Genomic DNA, 27,967 nt, shown 5'->3' with positions numbered 1-27,967 from the left:
GGACAGAGGAGCCTGGTGGGCTACAGTCCATGGGGTTACAAAAGAGTCAGACACGACTGAGTGACTAACACTATTACTACTCACAGCTAAAGGATAAAAATTAGCTCTTACCCAACAAATAAGAGTACTGAAATTTTGGAAAGTAGAAGTGAATTAGAGGTTCTCTCTAGCCTCCTTTTCAGTTTTAGCTACTGGCAAATAGGGTTGTGGAGACGTAGGACTTTCCTGCATCAGGACCCCAGCATTCCGTCCCTAGTTCCGAGGCGATGTGGTGGCAGCCGTAGCAGCTTGGACAGCAGTAGGTTCCTGATCCCATCTTCCTACACGTTGAATATCAGCTCAGGCACCATATTCTCAAACTACCTCCAAGGTTATTTCAGAGATAGTAGGTCCTCTGTTGGTTCAGTTCTCCAGTGTTCAGAAACTCATTCCCAGGTGGAAGCTGGCTTCTTCTAGAAATTCTCACCATTTTACATCAAAAGCTGTGTTACTTTCTGTAGTCTATATAAGATGTTGACAGAGTATACCTATCAGAAACAAGAAGATTAGAGCAAAGAAAATGTGGGAGACATGATAAAATAAGAATGCATAGAATCAGAAAATATTAGGTGAAATAACAGAAATAAAACCAAATATAGGAACGATGGCAATTGTTCCCTCCTTTAAAAAGGAAACACACTCCTATAATGTGTGAAATTAATTTATAAATGTTGATGATTGCAAGAAACCTATCTATAACTGGGAATATAACAAAAATGTCAAGGGTAGAATGATAAGCAAAAATGTCCTTGATAAAAAGAGAAAAAAGACAAAGTTTCTTTGCATTCATTCTAGTGATTTCAGTGTTGATATCAAAGAAAATGGAATTCAATTTCAAAAGTGTTAAATAGAAAAAAATAATATTATATATTTAATGGAAATAGGAGTCATGAACATTGAGATGCAAATAACTGATTCTAACAAAATGGAGGTCAGTCACGTTTTGTGAAAATTCAGTTCCTTAAAACTCTACAATAGTTTTATGTCAAATAGTTCAAGTAGTTCTATGTCAAATAGTTTATGTCAATATATAAACAGTTTATGTCAAATAGTTAGAAAGTTGCTATAGATGAAAATTTTCAACGTGAACTAATTATGTACAAAGCCAGTTTCCTCTCTAACCTCCTTCACTTAATACAAGCAGTCCTAACCATTGATTCAACGATGTTGATTAAACATGTTAATCAACACGCTCAAATGCAAAATGAAATTCTTAAACCTTGAAAAAAGAATGTAGCATTTCATGAAGTACACAACAGTAATTTGACAATGTTTCTTTTAGACTATATTATATTTTGATATAAATGTTCTGTGAGGAATTCTGATTGCCTTTATAATCAGCCAGCAATAATAATAAAAAAAAAAAGTGATTGGGGAACAACGTTAATTGCTTTTTTCTGAATTTTAATTCTTATTTCAATCTTTGTATCTTTTCCAAAACTTCCACAATATTTTTATTACTTTTATATCAGAAAATTTATGTTTTAAAGACCACATAGGTTTAGCATACCACACATTATCATTATGCATCATAGTGACCTTAGTAACAATTTTTAGCATCCTTTGAATAATTTAAATAATACAGATTATATTTCTCTGTTACATTACTACTGTCTTTGCCACTTAATTTATTCCAACTGATCTCACATGCCTTTAGGACATCATTCTGTACCTTTTTCCTCAGAGAAAGAAGGATGAAGTACCTCAGTGGTCTTTATAAATACAATTTAAATAATATAATTCTGCACCTCCATTTCTCCTCCACCCTTTGAGTTACCGTTCTGCCAGGTTGAAAGACGACAAAACTACGTTTCATAAAATTGAAGTCCCCACTGACTACCCAAACAATTCAGATGGAATGTTTAGTATCCATCCCCTCTCTGCATTCTAACCAGGCAATGAATTTTCTGTAACACCGACTTTATTTTCTCTCAACAAGATCCGTGCTGCTCTGCCTCGATGTCCTGGGAGTCATTAAAGCCTCTTTAAAAAATTCAAGACTCTCCTTCTGGCATTTTGTAATTATCATCCACAGGCCATGCAGGCTCACAGTTTCCCCTTTCTCACAAACTCCTGCCTAACTGCCAATGTTGAGAACAAACAGAACAATGTAACAATTATTTACAGTCAAGTTTCTCTCACACTAGCTTGGCATTTTAAATTTTTCATGACTGATGGTAGTAAATGGGCTGTATTTAGGGGTAATTAATATTTATGTGTGGAACAGGGAGAACAGGAATAGGCTAATCCTTGGAGAACTTTCACAGTGAAGAATCTTGGCAGTCTCAGGGCTGCAAATATGTTGAGCTGAAAAGTTCCCAGGTGTTTACTTTCCATCTGTTTAAAAAAAAAAAAAATCTTTTAACACTTCACACCTGTTTTAAGATTACTTTTCAATCAAAGCAAGATTGATCAAGTAAAAGATTTCATGGAGTCTCTTTATTTCCTTTATTTTATGTTAGATATAGGGTAGCAAATAGGATTTAATGCATCCCCAAATCAAAATAAAGTGAAGTGAAGTGTTAGTCACTTAGTCATGCTTGACTATTTGCAACCCATGGTCAGTAGCCCACCAGGCTCCCCCATCCATGGGGTTTCCCAGGCAAGAATACTGGAGTAGGTTGCTGATTTCTCCAGGGGATCTTCCTGACCCAGGAATCAAACCCAGGTGTCCTGCATTGCAAACAGTTTCTTTACTAGCTGAGCCACCAGGAATACATGGGTGCTGTTCAAATTATAATCAGAATTCCCATGGATTCAATCAAATGTGGTAAGTATAGACGCCATCATGTAGGCAGATCTGACCCCGCATGTCAGTTGGCACCTCAGCCACCTGGCATGAGTGGAGAGAGCCAGATTCTGTTAACCAGTCCAAGTACCTTAGGGAGCAGAGGCATGTAGCATGACTGAGATCTCAAAGGAGTACAGACTATTTTGATATTATATTGTTAGGGAAAACACTGACTGAAACCTCCCACCCTAGCCAGGAACCATAACTATTGGCATTAGTTATTTTCTGTCAGGAGGTCTTGGTAAGAAACATAAAGTTAACAAGCCACGGCCGAGCAGAAGAATTTGGGAAAGGTCCAAAGGAGGAAGGCGTCACATGTCATCCCAACCTCCCAGAATCCTCCTCGCTGGCATCCATCTTGGCTGAGCAATGTGTGTGCCACCAGGAAGGACCCTGAGTCAGAATGACTGACCAGACCTTACCACCATAAAACCTGAGGCTTTGAGCCACATGTCAGAGCAGTTGTCCTGGGTTCCTTGACCCTCCCTCTCTGCCCAAGTGCCCCTTCCCAATAAATTCGCTTGTTTAGTCAGCATATGTGTCTCCTCAGACAATTCCTTTCTGAATGTTAGACCACAGCCCACTCTTGGGCCCTGGAAGGGCGCCACCTTTCTGCAACAATATCAGTCTGATTGCTGAGTCACTATCAGTTAATATTTTTCTGGGAATTCAGGACATGCCATTTGAAACTGGGGAATAAATTGTCTAAAACAAAGCTCTCCAAAACAACTTTTCAGCAGAGTTCCAATAGGACCCTTCAGCCTGTCTAACCCCAGTCAGTCCTCTTCTCTACAATCCACATTAGACACACAGCAAAAGGCAAGCACCTCTGATTCCTTCTCCTCATTCTACTTGATACGTCTTTCTTCATGCTCTCCCCACTGCTGAATCTCCTTTGAACTGTACTATATTGCCCTTGTCCTTCCTTATATATCGAGAATTTAAAAAACCCCATTCCACATACTACAGTTGCCACAGTTTTATGAGGTAGGACACATCCCATGAGAATCCACCTCAGTCCTAGCAATGCCTGGAGTCCTCAGATGCTGTTCCACGTCAACTTTTTAGAAAGACAAGTTACATGTGTCACACTATTGTGTTCATGTCTAATTTGTCCCATTAAAGGGAAAAAGGGTTTTCCCCAGCTCTCCTGGGCATATCACCAACATTCACAATGAGGTTTCTATGAAGTAATCTCTTCTCTCAAACAGCCAATTTACACTAGGACATTTGGAACTGTACCTACTGATAAATTGGGGTTTGTCTTTACTACAGGGCCAGACATACTTCAAAACCCTCCTCTATTTGGTCCTCTCTCCAATTCAATATGCAGTTTATCTTCAGAGACTATCATAATGCCCAGAACAGAGAAGGGACTTAATAAATGTTAAATGAAAGAACAAACCCTATAGTGCTTTTAAAATTGAAATGAAGTAACTGACAACTAGCTCTGACTTTTTAATACTGTTAATAGTCAGGATTCCTGCAGTTACAAATTATAGCAATTCTCTCTGAACTAGCTTAGGCAAAAGGATAAATTTATTATAAGGCTCTGATAACTACGGAATGAGAGGCAGTTGTTTCTTAGGGACTCAAGGGCCACCAAGATTGTGTCTTCATTTCTCCCAGTGTGTTGGCTTCATTATCTCAGACCAGCTTGCTTCACATTGCAGGGAATGTGGCTGCCAGCCAAGCAAGATTGGCATCCCTCCCTTTCTTTTGTTCCTCAGAAAGAAATCTGATTCACCCATCTTGGGTCATCTGCTCATCCAAGATCAGTCATTCTAATTGGCCCTTAATGGGTGTAATTGCTTTTCCTCTCCTACTTTCCAAGCCTTCAATTGCCTACTTAGCAAATAAATGAATGAAAACTGATAGATTAAAAGCAGAACATTCAAACTCACTTCTTTTCTGACATCATTTCCCTCTTCTGAATTCACTGTCCATTAATAACAGCATACTTTTAATAGTCTCCTGGGCACTTGGACTTGAAATCTGTTTGTCCCAAATTGAATTAGGTTCTAAGTCATTAGTTTTTGTTTCTACCAGGACTTTCTGTATCTCATTCCTCATTTTTCTTCTCATTCCTGCCTCCCTATTTCAAGTATATTTTACCCCCTTCCTAGACTAAAAGAATAATAGCCTTCTCATTAGGTATCATACTCCTATTCTTTATTGTATCCTAGACTTCACATGGCTGTCAGAATTTCACTTCATAATAAAACTCAACATCAAAATTTTTCCTTATTTAGGGGTTCTCAGGGGCTCCCAGTGGCTACTGAATGAAATACAATCTCTCTCAACATTTAACATATGTTGAGAGAAGCTGCCCCCCTCAGACATAACCTTTGCTCATGCACACTTTCTTCAGTTTGATTGTTGCCTCCTCTCCCCAAACCAGACCTTTGTTCTACTAGTGCAAACCATGCCCATCCTTTTATGTTTATTTCAAATGTATGTTATTTGTGAAACTCTGCCCATTTCTGTAAGATTATAAATTTTCTTTTCTGATGATTCATACATCTTTTCACTCCTTTACTTGTGCCTAACCTAGTGGCACTTGGCTTACAGTCATGTCCATACTTTAGTCATGCTGACATCTGTTTTACCTCTTTAACTGGTTAAATGTGCTACTTGAAAGCAAAGTATGGGTCTTATTCATCTTCATAAATCATTCTGTAAGAAGACTGTATCTTCCATAAAATGTTTGTGCTCATAAAATTTCTTAAGTAAATTAAGGGACTTCAAGAATTCTTTCCAGGTTTTCCTGGCAGAAGACCATATATGCTTGGTATGCCTATCCCAACTTTTATGAAGATGCATAAAATCACTGATAATAGCAGTAGCCTTAATATCAAGTATAAGGAAGACCTGCCAAAGTTTGGGTAGCATTTCTCCATAATTAATGAGGAAATAATGAGTAACACCCTCTTAAACTCTTTCTGAACTAGAGCAACTTTGAACTCACTAAAGGTTTGAGAAACACTGACTCTCTCCCCTCCCTGCACCTAATTTCCAGATTCACAGATCTACATAGTTCATTCTCATGGTCATGGCCCCCAGCAGTATGAGGCTGTCTTGTGAACCAAACCAAATCTGAAACTTGTCCTTTTATTGACTCTCTGCCCTCTTGGCCCTCTGACACTTTCTCTGTCTCTGCATTTATTCAGAGGAGCTCAACATAAAAGGGCTGAAAGCATAGGAGCAGCTTACTGAAGGGAGAATTTTGAGGGGCTTAACTGCATAAGAAAAACCACTATGGTATTAATCTCACCTAGGAAATTATCAAATATTATAGAGCCATCATTCTATATTGCTGTGGGTACAGTAAGGTGGGCATTCTGATATACTGCAAGTAGGAATGCAAACAAGGATAATCTTCCTAGAAAATAATTCACAACGTGAAGCAAGACATTTAAATATAGACATAATCTTGGACCTAGTAACTTGTCTTCTATGAATTATTGGTAGTAAATTGTCAGATATTGGGATGAAGATTTTAGGCTCCTCTCTCCCAGAGAGTAAAGGAGAAGATAAAGAGAAGTGTGTAGAATGTGCAGGTCCAGAATGCACAAGAGAAATGAAGAGTCAGGGAAAGGGCAGGATAGAGGGCCTCAAATAATGCAAGTGTATCAGAAGCCAGTGGAGGAGAAGGTTTCCATAAATCATGGTGGTCAGATGGTCAACACTGGAGTGAGATGAACACTCAATTCAGACCATTGCTGTTGTTCAGTCACTAAGTTGTGCCCAACTCTTTGGGCCCTATGGACTGCAGCACACCAGGCTTCCCTGTCCTTCCCTATCTCCCAAAGTTCACTCAAACTCATGTCCATTGAGTTGGTGATGGCATTCAACCATATCATTCTCTGTTGCCCCTTTCTCCTCCTGCCCTCAATCTTTTCTAGCACCAGGGTCTTTTCCAAAGAGTCAGCTGTTTGCATCAGGTAGCCAGAGTACTGGAGCTTCAGCTTCAGCATCAGTCCTTCCAATGAATATTCAGGGTTGATTTCCTTTAAGATTGACTGGTTTGATCTCCTCTCAGTCCAAGATAGTCTCAAAGGTCTTCTCCAGCACCACAATTCGAAAGCATCAACTCTTCAGCAGTCAGCCTTCTTTATGGTCTAACTGTATGGCCACATCTGTACATGACTACTGGAAAAACCAGAACTTTGGCCATAAGGACCTTTGTCGGCAAAGTGATCTCTCTGCTTTTTAATACATTGGCTAGGTTTGTCACAGCTTTTCTTCCAAAGAGCAAGCATCTTTTAACTTCATGGCTATAGTCACCATCCGCAGGGATTATGGAGGCCAAGAATAGAAAATGTCACTGTTTTCACTTTTTCCGCTTCTAGTTGCCATGAAGTGATGGGACTAGATGGTATGATCTTACTTCTATGAATACTAAGTTTCAAGCCAGCTTTTCACTCTCCTTTTTCACCTTCATCAAGAGGCTTTTTAGTTTTTCTTCACTTTATGTGAAGAGGTATCACCTGCCTATCTGAGGCTGTTGGTATTTCTCCCAGAAATCTTGTTTTCAGCTTGTGATTCATCCAGCCTGGAATTTCCCATGATATACTCTTCATAGAAGTTAAATAAGCAGGGTAACAGTATACAGCCTTGACATACTCCTTTCTCAATTTGGAACCAGTCTGTTGTTCCATGTCTGGTTCTAACTGCTACTTCTTGATCTGTATACAGTTTTCTCAAGAAACAGGTAATGTGGTCTAGTATTCCCATCTCTTTAAGAATTTTCCACAGGTTTTTGTGATCTGCACAGTCAAAGGCTTTCACATAGTCAATGAAGCTACAAAAGTGGATGTTTTCTGGAATTCCCTTGCTTTTTCTATGATCCAATGAATGTTGGCAACTAGATATTGGTTCCTCTGCCTTTTCTAAATCCAGCTTGTACATCTGGAAATTCGTGGTTCACATATTATTGAAGGCTAGCTTGAAGGATTTTGAGCATAACCTTACTAGCATGTGAAATGACTGCAATTGTGAGGTAGTTTGAATAGTCTTTGGCATTGCCCTTCTTTCACATTGGAATGAAAACTGACCTTTTCCAGTCCTATGACCAGTCATGTGGCCACTGCTTAGTTTTCCAAATTTGCTGACATAAGTGCAGCACTTTAACAGCATCATCTTTTAGGATGAATAGCTCAGCTGGAGTTCCATCACCTCCACCAGCTTTGTTCATAGTAATGCTTCCTAAGGCCCTACTTGATTTCATACTGCAGGTTGTTTGGCTTTAGGGGAGTGACAACACCATCATGGTTATCTGGGTCATTAAGACATTTTTTGTATAGTTCTTCTGTATAATCTTGCCACCTGTTCTCAATCTCTTCTGCTTCTGTTAGGTCCTTACAATTTCTCCCTTTTGTTGTGTCCATTCTTGAATGAAATATTCCCTTGATATCTCCAGTTTTCTTCAAGATATCTCTAATCTTTTCCCTTCTGTTTTCCTCTGTCTCTTTGCATTGTTCATTTAAGAAGGACTTTTTGTCTCTCCTTGCTATTCTCTGGAACTCTGCATTCAGTTGAGTATATCTAAACCTTTCTCCCTTACTTTTCACTTTTCTTTCCTCAGTTATTTGTAAAGCCTCCTCACACAACCACTTTGCCTTCTTGCATTTCTTTTTCTTTAGGATGGTTTTGATCACTGCCTCCCATATAAGGTTATGAACCTCCATCCATAGTTCTTCAGGCACTCTGGCTACCAAATCTAATTCTTTGAATGTATTCATCACCTCCACTGTATAATCATAAGGGGTTTGATTTAAGTCATACCTGAATGGTCTAGTGGTTTTCCCTACTTTCTTCAATTTAAGCCTGAATTTTTAATAAGGAGCTGATGATCTGAGTCACAGTCAGGTCCAGGTCTTGCTTTTGCTGACTGTATAGAGTGTCTCCATTTTCAGCTGCAAAGAATATAATCTGATTTCAGCATTGACCAAAAATTATGTTTTCGGTCAATGAGAGGCCAGTTTTCAATAATGGCTGGTGGATTTACTAATTCCTGATTATGCATTTGTCATTATTTATCTATAGAGTTTAGCAAGCAGTCAGATACCCTAAGCAGGGCTGTTTCTTTGCCATTCAAGGTCTAATGTCACCATCATTAGAAAAGTAAAACTTTAAAAGCAGAGTCCTGGGTCCTTCTAATTACTGAAGTCATCACAGCTTTCAACAAATAACTTTTGGACCCAATCTTATCCTTAGTTTCTCTCTTTTGTACTTTCCTCCCTTCCTCCCTTCTTTCCTTCCTTCTACAATGTTTATTGAGCGCTGGGGAGGGTGCTAAATGCTGAAGACACAGGCAATCAAAAAGCTTTGTTACTTAGCCAAGAGAACTTCATATCTGCACAAGAAGAAGCCATTACACTAGAACTAGCCTAGTTCAAAGCTGAGTGTTTCAAAACAATGAGCACCATGAGAGTGTGAAATAGAAGCTGCTAAACCAGTCTGTGGATAAATGAAAGCCTTCATTAAAGAAATGACATTTAAACTGAGACTTGAAATTAAATGTTCCTTGTTTATATGTGATTTGGGCCAGGGCTAACACTGTACCCATAACAACTTTATTAATTCTCTTGGCATCTCCATTTCTCCCCTCTGAAAAGAAAGCCTTCACTCTTTACCATCTCAGGAGCTTGCTAAAATGCTCTGGGACTAAGCAAGGGTTTAAGGGTTTGGAAAGGACACCACTAACAAATTTTTTTAAAAACAACATCCATGAAACCAGATGTATTTAGTTTAAACTGAGTGTCCAGAGATTGCTTATAACAAGATTTCACTGGCTCATAAACTCGGAGGAATTTCTGAGACTGACAGCAGAAAAGTCACAATGGGCCTAAAGACAGAAAGAACTGATCAGCAAGTGGATAAATGCAGGTAAACACAAGGTAATTCCCTTAAAAAAAAATAATGCCAAATGCCATACTGTACAAGTTCTTGATAGAAGTAAATGGTTCTGAATTTTTAGGGAAACAATTTTAGACAATCATTGGTGGTACATGAGGGTAGGGCCTTTGATCAAAGCCTAGAATCTCTGTGGGGAAAGGCTGGGGACCAAGTTTTAGATGAACTGAATTATCTCTGTTGGGCAGCCCCAGGACGAGTGGGGATCATGGTTCAGAACAAAATGATGGATTGAGATCAGAGCATTCTCTGAAGCAGCAGTTCTTTGTCCATTCCCAAATTGTGACTCCAAACAGCACCCAATTTCTTTTTTCATAATTAGTTTCCCTATAACAAACACTATTTTAATAAATGTTTGAAAAATGAAAATCTGTTTAAGACTGGTAATAGCCACTGAAAGATACATCATTTTATTGACTAGTAAACCCTGTGTTTCTCTGCATCTTTTTGCTTTCAGAAAAAATTTTAAAGCAAATCATAGAGCACATACATTCAATGAGGATGAAAATGTGCTTTGGGGAAAGGAGAAAAGCCTAAATTTTAGGGCAATGGATTAAATTTTAAGATGACATCAATAAAATTCAAATTTATTTTACTTCTATCCTATAGCCCAGAGGTCCTCAAACTTCCTCACTTTATGATGTCCTTAATAGCAAGTAATTTTTTTAATAGGATCCCTAAACCCAACAGATCCATTTGCTGGATAGTTTCAGACTGCTTAATAGGTATCTGTATGCTGACAAATTGGTAGCTTTTTGAACAACTAATACATAGATTCAAAGAAAGGAATTTTTATTTTATTCTTACATAATCAAAACAACTCATTGACAGAATGTGTGTGACTCTTAGTGACCACAAATTTTCCAAACTGAACTCCATCAACCACCTCACCATTTCTTGTTGCACACTGATTTTTAAGTGGTACATCCTTCCCTTGCCTCCCCCTCCCTCCAACCCAGTAAACCTAAGAGAGTTCCTGGCACAAAGTGAATGCTCAAAAAATATTTGTTAAATAAATCAACAGAAGCACTGGAGATAGAAAGACCTGGGTTTCCATCTGGCTTTGCTATAAACCAACTGTATCACCTTGGACTAAACCTCTATGAGTGTCAGTTTTTATTCTTGTACCAGAGATAATAAAAACGAATGACTCCCTGGATTGTTTTAATGATTAAATGAATGATTAAAACAGCACAGTATCTGACACTTGTAACCACTTAACAAGTGGAAACTTTTTAAATTACTACTGCAGTTTTTTTAATTTTATTTCACAGTTGGAAAGTATTCTAGAAGGAATATTTTTTTTAATCTGATAAAATAAATAACTGTAGTCAAAATGCCAAAAGGAAATATAGGATTAGAATTAGATTTAAGGGATTCCTGGAAGCTGAGTTCTAGATGAGAATTCAGAAGCATGGTGAAAATAGCATAGAAAACCTAGTTCAAATCAGACTTCTGCCTCTTTGCATCTTTTCTGCTACTGAAACTCTCTGACTCTCGGTCTCCTTTTCTATTAAGTAAAGGAAAATAATACTTCTGGGAAGGATGCTGTTAGGAAAACTGGAAGAAATAGTTTCCTTCATCTCCCTGGAAAAAAGAGGCTGAACATGCTTGCCCGGTAGAATCCCAAGTCCCCAGGTTGGAGACAGAGCAGGGCCTCTTGCCACCATAAACTACAGTATGAGCAGATAACTGCTAATGTGAATGTCCGCTGAAGGTCCCTATTTATTCCTGACCCAGGCTATATAAAACTTGGCTACTGTATCTATCACAGTTTGGTTTGAAAAATAACAAGCACTAAGAATAATTTTTATATAGAAAATAATTTACTATCAAGTATCAGAAAGATTCTTAACTGAATGCAGAGTTCCAGAGAACAGCAAGGTTAGCTAAGAAGGCCTTCTTAAGTGGCCAATGAAAAGAAACAGAGGAAAACAACAGAATAGGAAAGACTAGAGATCAAGTCAAGAAAATTGGAGAGATCAAGGAAATATTTCATGCAAGGATGGGCAGGATAAATAATGGAAACAATAAGGACATAACAGAAGCAGAAGAGATTAAGAGGAGATGGCAAGAATACACAGAAAAACTATGAAAAAAGGTCTTAATGAACCAGATAACCACAATGGAGTGGTCACTCACCTAGAGCCAGATATCCCTGAATGTAAAGTCAGATGGGCCTTAGGAAGCATTACTATGAACAAAGCTAGTGGAGGTGATGAAATTCCAGCTGAGCTATTTAAAGTCCTAAAAGATGATGCTGTGAAAGTGCTGCACTCAACATGCTAGCAAATTTGGAAAACTCAGCAGTGGCCACAGGAGTGGAAAAGATCAGTTTTCATTCTATTCCCAAACAATCCCAAAGAAGGGCAATGCCAAAGACTGTTCAAACTACCATATGATTGCGTTCATTTCACATGGTAGTAAGGTTATGTTCAAAATCCTTCAAGCTAAGCTTCAGCAGTACACAAACCAAGAACTTCCAGATGTATAAGCTGAACTTAGAAAAGGCAGAGGAATCAGAGAATAAATTGCTAACATTTGTTGAATCATGGAAAAAAAAGTGAAAGTTAGCCTTACTGTCATGTCAGACCCTTTGTAATCCCATGGACTGTAGCCTGCCCAGCTCTTCTGTCCATGGAATTCTCCAGGCCAGAATTCTGGAGTGGGTTGCCATTTTCTTCTCCAGGGGATCTTCCCAACCCAGCGATGGAACCCAGGTCTCCTGCACTGCAGGCAGATTCTTTACCAACTGAGCCATAATGGAACTTAGCTAAGACAAAGGAACCAGAGATTAAATTGCCAACAATCATTGGATCATGGAGAAATCAAGGAAGGGAATTTCAGAAAAACATCTACTTCTGCTTCATTGACTACATGAAAACCTTTGGCTGTGTGGATCACAACAAACTGAGGAAAATTCTTAAAGAGATGTGAATACCAGACCACCTTATCTGTCTCTTGAGAAACCTGTATTCAGGTCAAGAAGCAACAGTTAGGAGTGGACATGGAACAACTGACTGGGAAAGGAGTACAACAAGGCTGTGTATTGTCACCCTGCTTATTTAACTTCTATGCAGAGTATGTCATGTGAAATGCTGGGCTGGATGAATCACAGCTGGAATCAACATTGCCAGGAGAAATATCAATCAACTCAGATATGCAGATTATACCACTCTAATGGCAGAAAGTAAAAAAGAACTAAAGAGCCTCTTGATGAGGGTGAAAAAGGAAAGTGAAAAAGTTAACTTGGAACTCAACATTAAAAAAACTAAGATCATGATATCTGGTCCCATCACTTCATGGCAAACAGAATGGGGAAAAGTGGGAGCAGTGACAGATTTTATTTTCTTGGTCTCCAAAGTCACTGCAGATGGGGATTGCAGCCATGAAATTAAAAGACGCTTGCTCCTTGGAAGGAAAGCTATTGAAAGGATGTTGCTGAATCACGCAAAGACGCTGGGGTTCTTGGCCTTCGGAGGAGAAGAATTCAATCCGGGGCCAGAGACAAGGCTGGATCGTTCAGAGCTCTTGTGTAATAAAGTTTTATTAAAGTATAAAGGAGATAGAGAAAGCTTCTGACATAGACATCAGAAGGGGGTAGAAAGAGTACCCCCTTGCTAGTCTTAGCACTGGAATTATATACTCTCAAATTAGTTATTATAGTGAATCAAAAGAATGTCTGGAGGTTGTAAAGATCTCACCAGACCTACTCCCATAATTTACATTTTGAGATAACAGAATTAGCCAGAAGGTTTTTTCCAGAGACTGTCCTCAAGCGGGAAACATTATTGCTATATAATCCTTAGGAATGTAGAGGGGGGAAAGAAAGTTTTTCCTTTCTTCCTCCTTGAGAATTCCAGACCCCTCTCTCCATGGGGACCCCTAGACTTCTTATCAACCTGCCTAGGAATTGACTCTCACTATGACTAACGTAGACAGTGTATTAAAAAGCAGAGACATCACTGTGCCAACAAAGTTTGGTATAGTCAAAGCTATGGTTTTTCCAGTAGTCTTACGGATGTAAGAGTTGGACCATAAAGAAGGCTGAGTGCCAAACTGATGTTTTCGAACTGTGGTGCTGGAGAAGACTCTTGAGAGTCCCTTGGACTGCAAGGAGATCAAACCAGTAAATCCTATAGGAAATCAGTCCTGAATATTCATTAGAAGGACTGCTGCTGAAGCTGAAGTTACAATACTTTGGCCACCTGATGGGAAGAGTCAACTCACTGGAAAAGACCCTAATTCTGGGAAAGATTGAAGCAAAAGGAGAAGGGGGCAGCAGAGGATGAGATGGTTAGATAGCATCACTGACTCAATGGACACAAATTTGAGCAAACTCCAGGAGATAGTGAAGGACAGATGAGCCTGGCTTGCTGCAGTCCATGAGATCACAGAGTTGGACAGGACCTAGCAATTGAACAACAACAGCAATCAGAGACTCATACAACAATGGCAGATTGTTGAAAGCAGGAGAATAAAAGTCATGATCACATTTGCTAGCTTTAAAATAGTTGAATATACAAGAAATGCAGGGAACCACCATCATGGAGTACAGGTGGTCACCCCAAAACTATTGTAGAAACCCCAGAGCCGCTGCCACTGAAGCCCAGGCACCTACTCACCACCATTTGGGAAGTGCTGGCTCTTTCCCATTCACCTTCCAAACATCATGTGAGAACTTCTTATCGATGAGAAATCAGAATCTTGCTGGCAAGAAAGTAGAGAAAAGTCATTTCCAGGCTTCTAGCCTCTGCAATACTTCAGAAAATGTAGAAGGGAAGTAATGCTAATGAGAAACCAATACTAAAGGTTAACAGGGCAAGATACAATCAGATATGAAGACAAGAGGGGCAAACAACGAGACTCAAGGGCAGAGAAATGGTGGAAAACAGAGCTAAGACTACGCCTCCAGGAATTCTGTTCTGACCATCAGCCATTTCTTCCCTTTAGGAAAAAAACCGGGGCATAGCCAGGGTGCTTTCATGGTGTGCGGTACAGTTAGGTGATGGACTTCCCAGATGATAAGTCTAGTCCTTGTCAGCCTTCCCAGGATCCCTCACCTCCAGGCAGCCCCTTGGTAAACCTGATCTCACTGAGACCTTAATTCTGAGTTCATAGCAGCCTGGTGGAAGGTAGCTGGGGCAGGAGCTAAAACGCATTCAACTATGAGCATTTATCAAATAGGGCCATTTCTGCTGATGCCTGATATATCAGTATTATGCAAAAGAAGGGAAAAATTAACCTTGCTTCATCTTATGCATATCCACACGTATTCTATTATAACAACGTTTCATTACAATCTAAAATTCCATTTTATAGGCTTGCAGGTACTCTTAACTTTCACCAAATAAAGTTCTTTTCCCTTTTTTCAAGGAAACAATCAATTGTGACAGCTTGCAGTCTCAAAAAACAGCATACCAAGATTTGTATACACCTGTTCTCAGATAAATTTTCCATTGTCGTAGCAAACAAAATGTTTGCAAAATTCCTCTGAGGATCTTAGCTTAAACATCCTGCCAAGTTATTTTTTAATGCTAACCTCAGAAAATGTAGCTGCTTATTGAACTCAACATATGTCTGTCCTCGGGGATAATGAAAGGATCCAGAAAGCAGTTCACTTAGAATGATCCTTATGGTAGACAAGTTCACCGTGGGTGTTCTTTAACAAATATGGGAGAAAAACCTGCTAGCACTTTAGGAAGAATTCATCACACATGAAGTGGGCTAAAACTAAATGTGATGATATTTGAGTGTTGTGTGAAACTATTTTGAACAGAGAATAAAAAAGACAGCAGAATCATTCTTTAAATGGCTTCTAGACTTTTTGATGTCTTGAAACTTCTGTCCCATTGCTTATCTGAAATAACCAAAATTAGGCCTGTGCTTAGTCGCTCAGTCATGTCCAACTCTTTGTGACCCCATGGACTGTACCCTGCCGGCCAGGCTCCTCTGTCCATGTGGATTCTCCAGGCAAGAATATTGGAGTGGATTGCCATACCCTCCTCCAGGGGATCTTCCCAACCCAGGGATCAAACCCAGGTCTCCTGCATTGCAGGTGGATTCTTTACGGTCTGAGCCACCAGGGAAGCAACTACTAGGCCTAGTCAAGACAAAAATCAGGCCTATTCAAGACAAAAGACTCACCCATGATTGAGTAAACTCCTAATGAGCTTCATAGGGTTGTATATCCCCTATCCCCAAATCCATGGGAATGGGTGCCTTACCAAGGCCCTGTAATGGGGCAGAAAAATAGTTAAGGTAAGCTGTACAAAGTGTTGGTAAAACACAGGTGTTGAAGGATAAGGGTTATCTAATGGGGTGAAGCTATTCCACTTCTGCCCCTTTTGATGATCTGAGGGTGTGGATACTGTGAGTAACCTTTATCGGTAACAGCGAATTTTCATTTCCAGGCACTGGTCTACATCTATAATCCTTGAAACAAGCCTACCCTGTAAGTATTATTACTGTTCATCTCACAGTTGAGAATAGTGAGGCGCAGGGCAATTAAGTGCCCTGCTCTAGAAGGAGTAACACCCAGGCAGCCTGAATCCAGAGGCATGCTTGGAACTCTCAGGACACTTGCCACAAACTGCTAAAGCAAAATGTGCCTACCCACATACTAACAAAAAGTCCTGTATAAATCACTTCCCAACAGAAAATTCCAACCTATGCTAGGTACTTGGTAGGAGCTGGTGGGAGGCCAGGAAATCAGGAAATCATGAGTTCTTACCCCAGAGGAAATGCAGAAGACTTCTGATAAAATCCATTAGCTTTGAAAGACTTGAGGCCTGGACCTAGATTTACTCATTACTCAGATCACTCTTATTTTTTGATGCACTCAAACTGTTCTCGCCTACTTGATCATAAGTAGAATCAGAATGTATCAAAGTAAAGGGGCTAGTGATTCTGCCAGACCTTGTATGGAACATCATTTTCTATGCAGTACTTTCGGGGCTAACCTAACCTGTTTTGGGGCTTCCCTGGTGGCTCAGTGGTAAAGAATCCTCCTGCAATGCAAGAGACTCAGGTTCAATCCCTGGGTCAGGAAGATCCCCTGGAGAAAGAAATGGCAACCCACTCAGGTATTCTTGACTGGGAAATCCCACGGACAGAGGAGCGTGGTGGGCTACAGTCCACGAGGTCACAAAGAGTTGGACATGACTTAGCGACTAAATAACAGCAACCTGTTTTTTGCAGAAGTCAGTAGACCTTAAAACTACTGAAATATCAAGCTACCCTTTGAGTATTTAGATGGTAACTCTGGATATCATCCACCTCTCTTTAGCCAGGCAGGATCCCAATTTCATGGCACCTTAGGGGGATGAGATGCTACCTGTATCCTCTTAAAAGCAGGGACTCAACAGTCCTGTGGATGCTCACATCCAAGCAGAAGGGCTGAGGACTACAAGAAGAAATAGAATTATGTAACCATTTTCCTTCTAAATTTTTTCATAGAGTTTCAAGAAGTGTGAACCTGTCAAGAAAAATTTTCTTGTATCAATTTTCTCCCATCACATATGCAAAGCTGTTCTTTTAAAAACTCGCTCCCAAAGCTCTTATTTCAAAACTAAACTGTTGGTTCCTCTCCTTTCCAAGAATTCTCCATGAGCATAACAGGAAGGGCACACAGTCAGACTATACTTTCACATGAAAAATACATCACCCAAGGAAATTAGGGAACAACTGGATTGACAGGGATAAAAATAAGACTGAACCATGATACCAGCTCATCTGTCACAAGTTCTGGTAGCCTTCAAGATGAGGGAAGTGGGCAAGGAACCAGATACAGACCCCTCCATGGCATGTTCATTGTTTTTGGCTCATTCACTTTCAACACCTACTCATGTCCATCTAGCAATCTCTTGAGGAAAATCTCCAAGTGTACCTGACTGACATCTCTAAAAAGCCTTGAGACTTAAATCATTAAAAAGCAGAGACATTACTTTGCTGACAAAGGTCCGTCTAGTCAAAGCTATGGTTTTTCCGGTAGTCATGTATGGATGTGAGAGTTGGGCCACAAAGAAGACTGAGTGCCGAAGAATTGATGCTTTTGAACTGTGGTGTTGGAGAAGACTCTTGAAAGTCCCTTGGACTGCAAGGAGATCAAACCAGTTGATCATAAAGGAAATCAGTACTGAATATTCATGGGAAGGACTGAGGCTGAAGCTGAAGTTCCAATACTTTGGTCACCTGATGTGAAGAGCTGACCCATTAGAAAAGATGCTGCTGATGCTGGGAAAGATTGAAGGCAGGAGAAGGGGACGACAGGATGAGATGGTTTGATGGCATCACTGACTCAATGGACATGAGTTTGAGCAAGCTCTGGGAGATGGTGAAGGACAAGGAAGCCTGGCGTGCTGCAGTCCATGGGATGGCAGAGTCAGACACGACTGAGTGACTGAACAAGAACAAAAAATAGGACTCAAACACTGGGAGTCCTCATCACAGGAGGGATTCTGTACAAGGGACGACCATTCTTTATAAACATGAAAATCAAAAATATAAATATTTTACTCCCATATTCAATAAGGAAATAGTTACACATCACAAATAATTTTTCATAAAAACATAACATTGATTCAAATAAGTTTCTATGAATATAATATTTAATTTGAGATAGAGTCTTAAGGAGGCAATGTTCCCTTTTGTGGCAAGAGATAATTTTGCCTAGCATTTGCTTAAAATAATAAGAAGCAGTAAAAAGTACCATACAATTTACTTACTGTTTATGAATATACCAGAGAAGATGACTTCTGAATATAGAGTATACTTTCCATTTCCTTATGTTTTAGCCATTAACTATAGCTGTTGCTGTCTTGCTTCTATTAAGACTATGAAGATCAGGTTTATATTATAAATATTGATTCAATGAAACTTTATAATTTATGAAACCTAAGTATTTACAATTTTATCAGCAAAACTGTATATCTTCAACCTGGTGCCTATTAGCAAAGAGATGGATGAGCTGGAAACCAAGGGAGGGAAACCCAGATCACCTTATTTTCTTATCAGATAAAGAATGTTGTTCTTAGACTTTTTGAACAGAAAACAATCTTCCAGATTCTTATTGAAATATAACACCTAGGTATCATTTCATATCTTTATTCCTAGGGAAGGGCTATATAGAGGCAAAAGCATTTAGGTAAGAAAAGTCATTTACTCACAAAGGCAGTTTATAAGCAGGCCAGATTTCAGAAAAACTAGCTCATTAAAAAACATGGGTTTTTTTTAATCTGAAGAATTACCATGTAATTAAATTTCCATTTAGTCTGCTCATGGCCGAAAAAAGAGCAATGTTCTCACATAATTATCATATCCAAGAAGATCCTGGCCTAGTCTCTGGTATCTGATAGGGCCCCCATGGGGTCTCATTGATAAGATGGCTCGTTATGTGGACCTCAGAAACAAAGAATCAAATCACAGTGATCTGAGAGATTGACCAAATTGCCCAAATGGCATCCTGTTATCTCACTGGTGCCTATCTTCTCAAAGCTGCGAGACGACCAGATTCCATACCTCCAGCTACGTGACCATCCCTTCAGAGAATTTTTCATTGGTGGGGTATAAGAAGGACTCCGTCAGAAAGGGAGGACGCTGGTTCTCTTTCAGAGCCAGTCACCCTCTCTTTTCTCTCTAATAAATTTCCCTTTTCTTGCCTGACTGCTTGCTCTTTTTCTCTGCACTCGCCTTACATTCTGGTGGCGAAACCGTGAGGGAAGATCCACCGCACCTGGGTGGGCTCCTCTCCCGAGCCCACCTCCCGTGGTCCCCTCCCTGGGACCCTGCCGAGAACCTGAGACGAGCTCCGGGACTGTAGCCCACCAGGCTCCTCTGTCCGTGGGATTTCCCAGTCAAGAATACTGGAGTGGGTTGCCATTTCCTTCTCCAGGCGATCTTCCTGACCCAGGGATTGAACCTGAGTCTCTTACACTGCAGGAGGATTCTTTACCACTGAACCACCAGGGACCCGGATAACTTCTGCTACTGCAACCGCAAGTGGTTAGAAATCCCTTCAGGTTTTCTTCGCTCTCCCCTCTCGACCCTCTCTCTGTGAATCCTATTCTACTTCTCAAATACTTTTAACCCACTCTGGGCCACATCCTATTAATACAATGTCTCCCGATCCCTGTTCAGGCTTTTCTTCTTCTTCCTCGGACCCTTCCGACCACAGCCCACCCCTTTTCGCTCCCAGTCCCCTTGCAGCCGCTCCAGATCCAGTTCCACAACCTCCACCCCAGGTCCGCCCCCGCCTCCTTCTCAAGCCTGGCCTCCAGGCCCCAGCTCCCCACCCCTCGCCCCAGGCCGTGCCTGAGGTTAGCTCTGAGCCCCCGGCCCACCCTCCCTGGGTCCCCTCGCGGTACCCAGTCCCGAGCAAATTTGAAACGGGAAACTTCACCGCAGGGCCCCGCTCCTTCCCCTGCCCCTCTCCTCCCTTCTGGGGAAATAGCTGGAGCAGAAGGCATTGTCTGGTTTCAAGTCCCATTCTCACTGATCTGTCTCAGATTGAAAAGCTCACAGATCTGGCTCAGATTGAAAAGCGTCTTCGCTCCTTCTCCTCAGACCCTGAGAATTATCTAAAAGAATTCAAGTATCTTACCCAGTCTTACGATGTAACCTGGCATGATATTTACATCATCCTGTCCTCCACTCTTCTCCCGGAAGAGAAGGAACGAGTAAGGCAAGCCGCTCAGGCGCCTGCCGATGAGATACTCAGGACAGAGGACACGAAGGCGTAGGGGCCACGGCTGTCCCCCGAGAGACCCCAACTGGGGTGATCAGGCAGGGAGGCCTGGACGAGCAGCTCGTCATATGGTTGCTTGCCTCACTGTGGGCCGTCAAAAGTCAGGGCATAAAGCCATCCACGTTGATAAGCTCCAGGAAATAACTCAAAGACCAGAGGAAAACCGTCACAATTTCTAGCCAGGTTAACAGAAGCGCTACAAAGATACACAAAAGGAGACCTCATGTGGGCCCTATCAGTATCAACATTACAAAATTCAGCGATAAAGGTGCTTTTGTTAGGAAGTCAGTATAACTTAGGAGACCACTTTTGATTTCATTTATTTTGAGACTGGAATAAAACATAGTGACTGTTACTTGTTTTGCCTGGGGGTGGGGGTTGGGAAGTTTGTTGCCTTGTTTTTGTTGGTTCCTTTGTTTGTTTTCCTAACTGTGGGATGTGATATGAACTTTTACCTATAATGAAGACCTAAGGGGTCAATTTGGCTTTCATACTCCAACCTATTGATAGAGGCTATGAAAGCTTGAAGAATTCTGAGAAACCTCTCCTAGGCTCAGTGCAAGATGCCATATTTGAACAGTAATTTCTCCCACGTGCATGGAAATAGCACATGGAAACATTTGTGTCAGACTTTTTATTTTTTTAAACTTCCATGTAATTTGAATGCCCTGCCTTTAGACAGAAATAAACTATGACAAGAGAGAAGCAACCCAGTAAAAGTCACACAAAAAACACCTAGTATAACTCGGACTGGGAATCAAGTCTTTTAAAGAGGAGTCTAGCAAACAGGGTGGGAGGAGGGGATGCAGGACAAGCATGAATATTTGTTGTGAATGAATTCTCTTTCCATTTCACCAAGCTGTATACACTCTAAGAATTAAAATCACCATATTGCCCTCTAGAGCTTATCCATTCAGGGTAATTATACCTTCTCTACAGTAATGGTTTCTTTTTCAATGTGGAGAGAATTAATTATTTTAACTATCAAGTTGAATAATCCTTGTATGCAGAATAATCACTGAGTGTTCTTTATATGGATGGAACTCAATTGGCTTGCCAGAAATCTCAGTGTGACCCTCTGGCACAATGGTAACTAGCACCATGCATTAATTATGTAGGGTGAAAATTGTTTGTTAATTACATGGTTACAAAGAATGAAGGCTGCCTTTTCTGCCCAACTTCTTTTGTGAAGGGTCAATTCTTTACTTCAAAATTTTGATTTTTTACTCTCTGTTTGGTTCCCTAATAGTTCTTTTCCACATAATGAATACTTAGCTTAACCAAGATTTCTTTTTTTTTTTTCTAGTTTTGCTTTAGAGTGCACTGGTTTTCAGGAAAATTCACTCCAAAAATGTGTTCCTTGCAAATTTTCCTCAGGGATGCATTGCCTTTTTCAGGCTGAACCTGGCAAACCTAGGGCTTCTTACTCAGCTCCAGTCCCATCACTTAGCAGTGGAAAGGGGCCAAAATCAAGGTTTTGTAAATTCCTGCCAAATAGGCTGCTGTCACTCACTGCTTTCTCAGGAAGGCACACCTGCAGATGGGGCATCCCACAGCAAGGCTGGCCTTGAGACCCGAGGGCTCATAGCAAGTGGCAGTTATTGCCATGTGCTCAAAATCAGTGTGGACCCCAAACATCCTCTGCTTGAGGTAACTCCACTTCAAAATATTATTCTATGAGACTTAATGACTGTCAAGCCTAATCCCTTTTATACATTAACATGTAAACATTAAACAACAATTGGATTCCAAAGAAAGTCACTCAAAAAACACACACACACTTGGTCTCAAGAGGGGCAAAGAGTCTTATCAGAAAAATAATAAGCAGAAACTGAATGGAATCGAGGTGGGAGGGGGGAAGTAGCTTGGAAAGTAGTTTTATTGATTCTGAAAGAGAATAGAACTCAGTGGAGTTTCTTTTCGTGTTGTGTGTTAGCTGCTCAGTCATGTCCGACTCCTTGGAACCTGGTGGACTGTAGCCCACCAGGCTCCTCTGTCCATGGGATTCTCCAGGCAAGAATACTGGAGTGGGTAGCCATCCCCTCCTGCAGGGGATCTTCCTGACCCCAGGATTGGAACCCAGGTCTCCCCGCATTGCAGGCAGATTCTTTAGTCTGATCCACTGAAGAGGAAAAGTTAAAATTTTACATAACCTCCTGCTCCTTCTGCCTCTGTAACTCAGCTTGCTCCTTGCAAAGTCTGGATCACATAGGTCATGTAGTCTCAGAATGTGAGGACTTACAATACTAAGAACTGGACCTTATCTCACTGGCCCTTGTCCTGCTCTTTGCAATTGCCTGGCCCCTGCAAACTTGCTTAATCATGCCTGTCCACGTAAAGGTCAGGCATCCTCCTCCCCATCTTGACTGCTGTTCCAGCGCGCAAGAAACCCCTTAGTTTAAACCAGCCTATTAACAGCTAGTGTTGCCCACTATAGTCTGTCTATAAAAACTCTGTAACCCCTTTGTTCGGGGCTCAGAGCTTGGAGTGTTAACTCCTCTGGGCCCGCAGGCATAGTAAACCTGAGTCCTCCAGCTCTCTGAGTATGGTGCTTGGCTTCTTGAGTATTGGTTTCTGCAACACTACCAGAGAGTTTCTTTATAGATGGCTAATTAAAGTCCATTAACAACACTGTTGATATTGAAATGAACACTCAAAGAAGAAATTATAAAACAGACTTTAAAGTTTGCTACTTTTTCCCTTTAAATATGCATAAGAAATTAAGGTAGCTTTTTACTGTGTTTCTAATACTCACAGTAATTTTAAAAAATGCAGTATAACATTGGGAGAAAATTATGTCTCAGTCTTAACATTTGAGATATATACTTGAACGTTTCTCTAAAAAGTCTAGCATTTTAGTGAGTTTTGTGAGATCCTAGAAGAATATATTAAAAAAAAAAAACTCTCATGTCAGTACCCTAATTATAAAGCCATTGAAAAATACACTGTTCACTGAGCTTTTCTTTTATTTTAAAATACATATATGTTAGTCTATGGAAAAGATGGCATCCCTCCCCTACAAATGACTAAAATGAACAAAGGAATATTAAGATGAAAGTTATCTCCTTGTTCATAACAATGAAAACATTCTGTGATACTTATGTCAAAAAGATGGAGGATGAATTCTGCTAGACAAAATTGATTTAATTAGTTTAACACAGGTCAAAAATGAAAGTGTCTTAATCAATGTCAAAATCATCCTATTAAATTTAATCCCCATTCTTTGTAGAATACAAATAGAATATTCCTTAACACAACAAAAATTGCCTGTCATCATACTTAATGATTTCTTAAAGAATTATAACAAAATTTAGGAAAACAAAACAAAAATCATAATTATTAGTAAAACAATTATTAGTAAATTTTGCTGATAATATTAAATAAGAAAATGAAAAAAATAAAAATAAATTTTTGTGGAAATGGGATATGTTTATTTGCACAAGATATGATTATAAAATCTAAGTGAGATTACAAAAAAAGAAAAAGAAAAACTATTAGAACTAAAGAGTATTTCATAAATACCTGGTTCAAAAGAAACTTATGGAACAAGTAGCTCTGATGTATGAGTCATTCTTATTTGTTTCATCCCCACTCTATCAAACAGTCCTGCACTGGGAACTACAGAGAACTCCCATATAGCAGTGAGTAGTAGAATTACAAAACCTACTATGTTGGGGAGAAGACTAGAAAATAAGAATTTATGGGGAGAGAGGATATTTATACCTCGCATGTACTTTTCTATTACAGTTGACCATTGAAGAGCATGAGTTTGATTGCACAGGTCCACTGATACCTGGATTCTTTTCAACAGTCGATGTTACATTATCACATAATCCAAAGTTGGTTAAAGTCATGGATATGGAGAGGAGAGTCAGCTATAAATTATATCCAGATATTCCACTGCCTATATGGTTGATAGCACTAACCCCTGAGTTTCTCAAAGGTCAAATGTACTTGATTACTTACTATGTATAAAGGCTGAGAAAATTTTCATTCAAGTTTTGCTTTCTATTCCAAATACAAGTATATTTTACATAAAAAAATACTTATTACTAGCTAGATGCATTACTGAATTCCCACAGTTGCCTACTCTCACTCCCCTTTCACTCCTGCTATGCTTCTGAACATAACTGACGCTGTAAGAAGCTATTCCACAATATTGTGGCTTAACATATCCCTTGGTATAGTATCATACTTCCCTGGGGAACAAAAATCATAATTTGAAAAACACAGCTCTAGTTCTATTAAATTTCAACATGACAGTTCCCTAATTCAAGGGCATTTACTGAAATATATAATTGAATCTTTATAGAATTCCAAGTTTAATTGAAATGGACATGGTTCTAGTTGTTTGCATGCTAGTCTTCATTTGAGAGAGAAAATAAAGGTATTTTTATTCATTGTAGAAGCCAGTTTAGGAACTCTGAACCAGCCCATGGAACAAAAGAGATAAAGCTTCTTTTTAAAAACCCAGACAATTATTTCTTCAATTAATATCTGTCAGTATTAGAGCATCTTCTAATGCATAATTTAATTTCATGGACTGATGGCTTTCTTGGAAGCACAGCCATGTGCAGTTTATAATTTGTAATAGTCAACTTCTCTACAGGGCTAAAGATTAAATTTTTTTTTAAAGTTTAAACATCTTCTTGTTGCTCTACAATGGAGTAAAACATTATAAAATGATAACCTTTTGGTCTACAACAGGATTTGGAAGCCCAGGGTTTAGGATTCTCATAACCAGAATGAAATGTTGTATGGCTATAAAGTGGCTATATAATGGCAAGGATAATATAAATTAAAAACCAAAATATGTATACTTTTCTACAATAATAGTCAGAGGATTTAATATACCTTTCTAACTCTTTGAGAGATAAAGCATTAAGGCTGTGAGGATATGGGTGATACATACAAATCTAGCCAATAAACTCTGTGAAACATTATAAATCACAAAGAGATTTGGAAAGTAAGTTATTTTCTAATGCCCATGGAACCTTTATACAAAGCAATCACATATTAAGCAAGCACAATATAAGGTACATAATACCTTCAGTGGTTCTTCCAAAGAAGGTATTAAATACTGAAGTTAATGCAATGACATTAACCTATTTATTTACTTTTATAATTAAAAATTACTCAACCATTTGTGTAAGAATCATTCTACTACAAAACTCTTTGCTCTAAAAGAAATCAAAAGGACAATCATAGAATTCTTAGAAACACGATAAGGGTAATACTACATATCAAAAAGTATGGGTCTAATAAAGGCAAAAATTAGTGTGGAAAAAACAAATCATTAAGTGCATTATTATAAAAATTATTATTATTAGAAATTAAAGAAAATTTTAAGTAGGAAAAAAGTCTTAAAGATAAAGCAAGGCTGATGAATTAAAAAACAGAAAATTAATATAGTTGATTTATATACTCAACAAATAGCTGTACCTAAGTGATTTCAAGGACCATACTTTTGATTGTTTCATTATACCTCTGCCTTGAGTGCAGTCAACTGAAAAAAAAACAAAGCCACATGTACACAAAAACTCCTGAAAACACTAATGATTAAAAAAAAATATCTAAATATTTTAAAAATAGAATATACCTTCTATCACAACATAAAGAGAAATACATTCCAGATATAGATACAGACACAGACACAGTAGAAATAGAAATCAGCATGCTTTAAAATAAGCAAAACTTTCCTAAGAAAGAAAAAAATCTGAAGTCTTAAATGAAAAACTAGAAATATTTTATAAAATAAAAAATCTTCTATGGCAAAAGACATCAAACATAACATTTAAAAATAAAGAACTGATATGATGGGGAAATTTTCTGTATTGAATAACATGTATATAGAGAAAGAGTTAATATTCCTGCTCACCAAACTTCAAATACATTGTAAAAAGAAAAACAAATCAAGAAGAAAAATAGGTAAAACAAATTCATGTAAGGGGAGATGTTAATGGTATAAATGAATAACAACTATGTGGGGAGAAAAAGGAGTTTGAGGCATGCTGACAATTAGGAAAATTAAAATTACAGAATGATAATTCAATTTTTACCCATCAAGTTGGCAAAATTAAAATGTGTGGTAACCTTAAGATTCAATAAGAATGTAGGAAAATGGATGCTCTCATATATAAACAGTCATAATGTGAAGTGAAATATTTGCAAAACATACAGAAATGAAGAGATAAGTAGATGAATATATATGTGCAAAGATGCTTCTCACAACTACCGTTTGTAGTAGCAAAAACTGGAAATGTCTATCAAGAGAGAGAATGTTAGATATGTAAGTAGTAACACTGAGGAATGGCCAAAAGACAGCAATCACACACCTATATATAAAATCCAAAATAGATGAGTACTGCTGCACTTTATGGCAACACAATTGAAAAATCACCCCCCAAAATAACTTTCTTGGAAAATGCAAATCATCGTTGCAAGAAGTATGCACCTAAACCGATAAATACACATGAGGGAAAAAAGGTGACGTTATCAAATAATTGCTTTTAAAAGAAAGTCTTAAGTCCGGAGGTTGGCATGAATGAATTTATCAAATCTTCAAGGAATAAATACTTCTCCTGGGATTTAAACTGTTCCAGGAATTAGTAAGCAATAAAACTTTTTCCTATTTTTTATTTTCTCTCCTTTAAAAAAAAAATTGGGGTGAAATATATACAGGATAGTACATGAAGGTTAAATGATGAATATTTATTAAGTGAGCCCCTGAGTAACCACCATGTAGTTACAGAGGGAACATTTCCTGTACTCTTGATGTTCTCTGCGTTTGTCTTCCCATAACTGTCTCCCCACTTGGTTTTCTTTTTGTTTGTAACCCATATAAGCATCCTCAAATGATACCGTTTAATTTTTCATGTTTTAAATTTTATATAAATGTATGTATTCTTTAGTGACTGGATATTATTTGTAAAATTCATTTGTGTTATTGAGGGTTGCTTTAGAGTGTTCACTTCTATTGCTTACTCCATTACATAAATTACATATGAAAAGTGTGCAAGTTAGTTATCCAGTTTACTATTGATGGAATTCAATAGCTCAGTTGGTAAAGTATCCACCTGCAATATAGGAGACCTGGGTTTGATCCCTAGGTTGGGAAGATCTCCTGGAGAAGGAAAAGGCTACCTACTCCAATATCCTGGCCTGGAGGATTCCATGGACTGTATAGTCCATGGAGTTGCAGAGTTGGACATGACTGAGTGATTTCACTTTCACTTTAATTGGTGGAACTGAGTTGTTTTGAGTTTTAATCTATTGCAAAAAATGCTGCAGGAAACATCTCCATACATGTCTCCTGAAACATGGTATATTTCTCTAGAATGCATTTCCAGGAATAAAATTGCTAAGTTATAAGGTATGCATGTCATTAGATTTACTAGAGGATGCTAAACTGTTTTTCAAAGTTTTTAATACCAATTTACACATTATATAGCAGCATATGAAAGTTCCTATTGCTC

Source organism: Cervus elaphus, chromosome 29, assembly GCF_910594005.1.
Source record: "Cervus elaphus chromosome 29, mCerEla1.1, whole genome shotgun sequence".
Taxonomy (NCBI): domain Eukaryota; kingdom Metazoa; phylum Chordata; class Mammalia; order Artiodactyla; family Cervidae; genus Cervus; species Cervus elaphus.
The sequence above is the reverse complement of the archived record's forward strand: the minus strand, read 5'-3'. Positions refer to the sequence as shown.